Here is a 5,560-nt window from a genome sequence, read left to right as displayed (position 1 = left end):
AAATAATTCTAAAATAAATAATTCTAAAATAAATAAATTTAAAAGTAAATAATAACAAAAAAAATCATGCTATTAAAGACTCTTTAATTGCATACAAAAAACGCTATAGTATATGACAATAAGATAGCATCGCAAAAAACCGTTATCTAAAGTGCTTGATCTATTATGACGGGCGATGATACAGCGCTTCATAAACCGCTATCGTATTGATAGATAGCGTTTTTCGTCCGCTAATAAAAGTCATTTTTCTTGTAGTGAATCTTTTGAGAGGCTGTTTGTGGAGAAAATTTTTTAATTGAATTTTGCATTGCAGATAAGTGTATGTGAAGTATTTTTGGACTAATGATTAGTTTATTATTGTAGCTTGATGAATGTGTTACTGTATTTCTTGCAGTTGATGTTTTAATCCATCTGATTCAGCAAACTAAACAAGCACATTGATCCCAATAATGCTCTTTAGCTTCCCTTAGAAACCTTAATGGTTGATTTTTAAAGAGTCCTCATGAATTTCTCTTTTAGATGCATAAGGTAAAATCACAACAATTTATGTTGATTTTTTAGTTTACTCACTGCAACATTCAACCATCCAACTCAGTTACGGCTTGCACTGCTTAGTGCATTGGGTGTTTGCTACAAGTCAAGGAAAGTTGCCATTGCTTATAACTTCGCCAAAATATTGTTGGGAACTAACCCAAATCTAGCTAGCCATGCCAAGCTGACCACACACGTTGTGGAAGCTACTAAACATAACATGATGGATGAACCATTAGTGTATAAATAAATTAATGCCATCTCAACATTATATATATATATATATATATCACTAAGGTATGCAGGTTTACGTCTGTGATATTTGCAGGTTTGCTTTGTTCTACATCTTAAGGCCCATGATCAATTCAGATTTGTAACTCTGAGAGTTTTATGTGATCAATGCGGCAGAGGATGAAGTTAATTAAATATAGGAAAATTCTTTTGTCAGAGTTATATACATATTTTACAATAAGTAAATTGTGAATGATGTAGCTGTGTAGAAATATTAACTGTAGTATATATTTTTAAAACAAAAAAAAAAAGAAATGGAAATGTCATAGTAAAGTATTAAAATATGCATGTTAAGTATATAAAGAAGTAATTGCAGAAATTAAATGTTATAAAGTATACAGAGGTAACAATATAGAAAGTTAAAAAGAGAACTTTTTTTCTAAAAGGAGATTGAAAACATACAATTAAAATATTTTACGAAGGATCGCTGTCCAGGATTCTCTTTAAACTAATTAAATATTTAACCAGCATGGTTTTCTTTGCTTTTTATTTCAATTGTAACACAGAGAATTTAAAATATCCCAAAACCGTTCAATTTAGATCGATGACTTTAAACGTGAGTGTATGAGATTAAATAAGAAAATATTTACTTAATCTATACAAGAATTAATATTAGGAAAAAATAAACTATTTTGACATCGAATACGAAATCGTCCATTTGAAGCCCTCACAATATATTAATGCCACAACTCTTTAATATAGAAACAATTATTGTAAACAAGCAAAATATATCTTACCACATATAATCATTTCTCATCTAAAACTTTTTTAAAGACAGAAATCATTATATACACATCTCTTGCAAATGCAAACCTAAAACACAAAGCACAAAATCGTATAAAATAGCAACTTAAATCATAAGAAAAGTATATCCCGCCCGTAGGGCGGGCCGACCCTAGTATATATATATATATAAAAGAGAGTTATCTCTCTCCAGGGCGCGCCACCTCAGCATCCCGTCAGAAAGTCAAAGATTCCAGGCGTGACACGTGTCCAGGCTTTAACTTGTTTTGTTTTGTCTTTTCTTATTGTTAACTAGTATGTTTCACCCCTTTTCAATAAAATTTAAATGTTATTTTTATAATCTATAAATTATTGACAAACCTCTTCTTTTAGTTGAACTTAAAAGTGTGACCATAAAAATTATTTTTATTTACATGAAATTAAATTTGAACAATTAGAAAGATTGTTTCGATGAAAATATGACATTTTAGTATAGCTATACTGTAAAAGAAATACTAAGATAAATATTACATAATTTAGGTATTATAATTGGTTGACCAAATATATCAGATAATATTATAAAAAAAGTTAACAAATTACTTATTTTATTTTACTTTCATTTTGTTTTAGCAGATTCAAAATGGCTTCAAGCATATTCATACATGCTTATATATATTACCCATAATATTTATTATTATATAAAATACTATTAAAAATTTGCCAATCTTAAAATGTTTTCAACATCATTTGATGGTTAAATAGAAAAAAAAAGAGAAAGAAAAAAATGTTAGTGAAGAGCCTAACCTATTAATCAAAACATGAGTAGCACATGGGTTGAGGATCTCTTGGTAAATTGGAGTCCATCTTCCTTATACTCTTCATTAACTCTCGTCGACTTTATTCTAGACATAACTCATCTCTTTGTCCACCTAAGAACATAATTTCTTTGTAAGTTGAAGTCTCTTCATTTCTTGTTATCTTTTTATCAACCTTTTTCTGAAACCGTATCTTTCCATCTCACTCATCATTTTATTCCAATCTGAAACACAGAGGAGATGAAATGGTGTTCCCAGCTTCTCGATTTCAATGGAGTCACTTTAGTTCGAGAAAGAGCCATTCCCTCTACGAAAAAAGAAAACTATTAAAAAAAATTCAAAAATGCCCAACGACAAATAATGTATTGCTGAGAGTACAATAAAAATTCATCACTTACTCATTTGCTAAGCAAAATATGAATTCGTCCGCACCACTAACCAATGATACCGAGCAGTTTCTACCACGTCAAAGCCTTTACTTCCAAACCTTTACAGTCCCATTAATTTGAAGATCCATCTTTCTTCATAGAAAAAAGACGAAAGGATCGGCTGTTCTATTTAGTGGAATAAATTAAATTGTTTGAAGAAGTTAATATATATATATATGGAGCTGATGTAATGTATGAGAAGAAGGCGGAGATCATGGCTGGAAACGGTTTTTCTTTCCTTTCGTTTTATCATCATTTTTTTTTTCTCCTATATAACTGCGTAATAAACCGTTTGTATCAGATTTCTTTTTATTTTAACATTTATTAAAAAAATTGAATAATTAACACGTGGCATAATTTAATTGGTGAAGTGACTTGTGCTCTAGTATATAAAAGATTGACTTACTGGGATATTTTTTATTATTCAGAATGTCAAGTGCCAGCCCGATAGAAATACAGTTCTATTGGCAAGAGGCGTTCTCTGGAACTACGGTTTTATCTTCTTCGTCGATTTGTCAGCTAGCCAACAATGGTGATACAACATATCCAGTTAGACGAATCGTGGTGTAGAGACTCTTTGTGGTGCTTCCATAGAGTCGTTTCGTCTTTAGTTTATATCCTGTGAAACGTTACGAGATGTCTTGATTCATCGTCTTTAATAAACATCTTAACTCAATCAACGCACATCAAGAACGGAATTTCAATCAATGATACTTATCCATGTTCTAGGTGGTAAATCCACCTATAAAAAGGTAATGATTCACCCATAGAACATCATCCTCCATTTTGTGAATATCCAAAAAAAAACTTATTTGCAGAATAATGGCTAACACTTCTCTGTAATATAGATAGTCATCGTCTTCTCCAAATCGATTCATCGCAGCCCTAGTACTCCAGCTGAATCCAAGCGCCGTTAACTCAAGCGTCGTTGAATCAACGTATTCACTAAAATCAGCTCTCCACTCTCACGAATCACGATCTCCATTACTTCTTTAACCTCTTTTGTGGTAATCTTCGATTATATATAAATAAGTCCCTGTCCCATGAAATTCATCCTTACAATCCTCTCAATCTTTTTTTTTTCTAAAATTTCAGCAATAAGAATGTCTAAGATAGTTCACCAACAAAATCACGTAAAGGTATGAGCTGTCTCTTCTATTATTCCTGTTTTATGAACAAAACTGTTTAAAAAAGTTTACCAGTTTTCTGACTGATTCTTATACAAATCATTCAGACATCAATATTACATACACTCTTTTGAAAACATTGTTTTCACGACATGTACATGTTCAGGTTTAGCTCATACACTCTTTTGGTATCTTTATTGCTCAGGTTTTATTCCAACAGAAAATGATGCACAAGTATGTCTACATACACGAAAGCTACTGCGATCAACAAGAGCTTGCAAATATTTCCAGGAGGTAAATCACTGAAAACATTCACATAGAGCTTTACTGAGATTCATACAAACTATATTCCAGTTAGTGATTCAGCCAAGAAATTTGATTCACACTAGTCTTAGTGATGCTAATTTTTGATGTCCCCAGCTTCGATTCAACCTTCTAAAAGATGCTGTCAAGGAAGGTCTATTGCATTTCCAGGTACAGAATTCTCTCACCAAATGTGGTATCTTTCAATACTTACGATCATTAGTTACAACTCTGCTTATGTGCTTGCAGAAAGGTAGCGTTTCCACAAGAAATCTTAATGACCATCAACATCGTCCATGACTAGCAGAGGAGTATAGTTCCAATTCTAACGCAAAAAAAAAAAAAAAAACTACTTCAAGAAGAATAGTGTGCACACAGGTAGAATAATGTTTCTCTGAACCGTTCCTTCAATTTTTTTTACTGAACAGCCAATAGATTCGAACTCACGATTAGCAGGCAACACTAGAAAAACCAGAGTAGTAAAGAAGACACTATGGTACAGCTTTTGGGTGATCCATTATTTAATTTTATAAACAACCTTGCGCATCTAACCGTACTACTCCGTAATGTTAACACTGCTACTTCTTTAAGACAACCTGTCTCTCATACAGATTTCCAGTTACTACAAACGCTTTGGCTATGATTCTGTAGGTCATAAAATCCAGCTTGCAATCTCTGTTTTTAGCTCTTCCAAAATGTAGAAGGCATCCATTTCTCTGAAGATTTACAAAGACCATGCAGAATCAACAGTGCAATAATGGATCCATTGATGTTAAAAGTTAGACTTTTTATTTTTTTTTGTCAAGTAAAATCTAACCTTTTAACCTCACCCACAGATTAGACGTTTAACCACAAGTCAATTAACCTAATGTGCCAACAATACCACAATCGAATGGTATATCATTATAGCATTTTAGGATCGAATCCACACAGAACTAGAGACTTATAACACCAAGAATACACGAGCTTTCTTAATCTAAGCAAATAGAAAGAGGTTTATGATCTAAAATAGTGAAATAAAAAGACACCTAAAAGTAAATACAAGCAAATAAAGACAAGCTCTTGGGTCAGTTATTGACTAGAGTGATAAAATACTATCTCAAGATGCTCAAACAATCAACAATTGCTAATCTTTAGGCCTAAGATCACTAATTTGAGCTAATCCACTCCCGTGACAATAACTCCTAGCTAATCAAGTTTTTAACATCAATTCCCATTGGTTAATTACCATCAAGCATGCATGAATCACAAGTCCTTATAGCCACTAAACAACTTTAGCATCAACTCCCGTTGGCTAAGCAAGTAAAGCACATTGATTGATATTTCAAGCATTTCATCGAAC

At 32.1% G+C, this 5,560-nt stretch overlaps 1 long non-coding RNA gene across 1 annotated transcript; it reads left to right on the top strand.

Annotated features, from left to right (window-relative positions):
* The first annotated feature begins 3,238 nt into the window (after window positions 1-3,238).
* Window positions 3,239-4,650, top strand: LOC106316830. Its single transcript, XR_001264986.1, has 6 exons — window positions 3,239-3,540; window positions 3,637-3,795; window positions 3,884-3,927; window positions 4,121-4,209; window positions 4,336-4,389; window positions 4,468-4,650. It is a non-coding gene; the product is annotated as an uncharacterized LOC106316830 (long non-coding RNA).
* Window positions 4,651-5,560: the final 910 nt, after the last annotated feature.

The sequence above is a fragment of the Brassica oleracea genome, chromosome C9 (genome assembly GCF_000695525.1).
Source record: "Brassica oleracea var. oleracea cultivar TO1000 chromosome C9, BOL, whole genome shotgun sequence".
NCBI classification, from domain to species: Eukaryota; Viridiplantae; Streptophyta; class Magnoliopsida; order Brassicales; family Brassicaceae; genus Brassica; species Brassica oleracea.
Note: the sequence above shows the minus strand (reverse complement) of the source record. Positions and strands in the feature narration are given on the sequence as shown.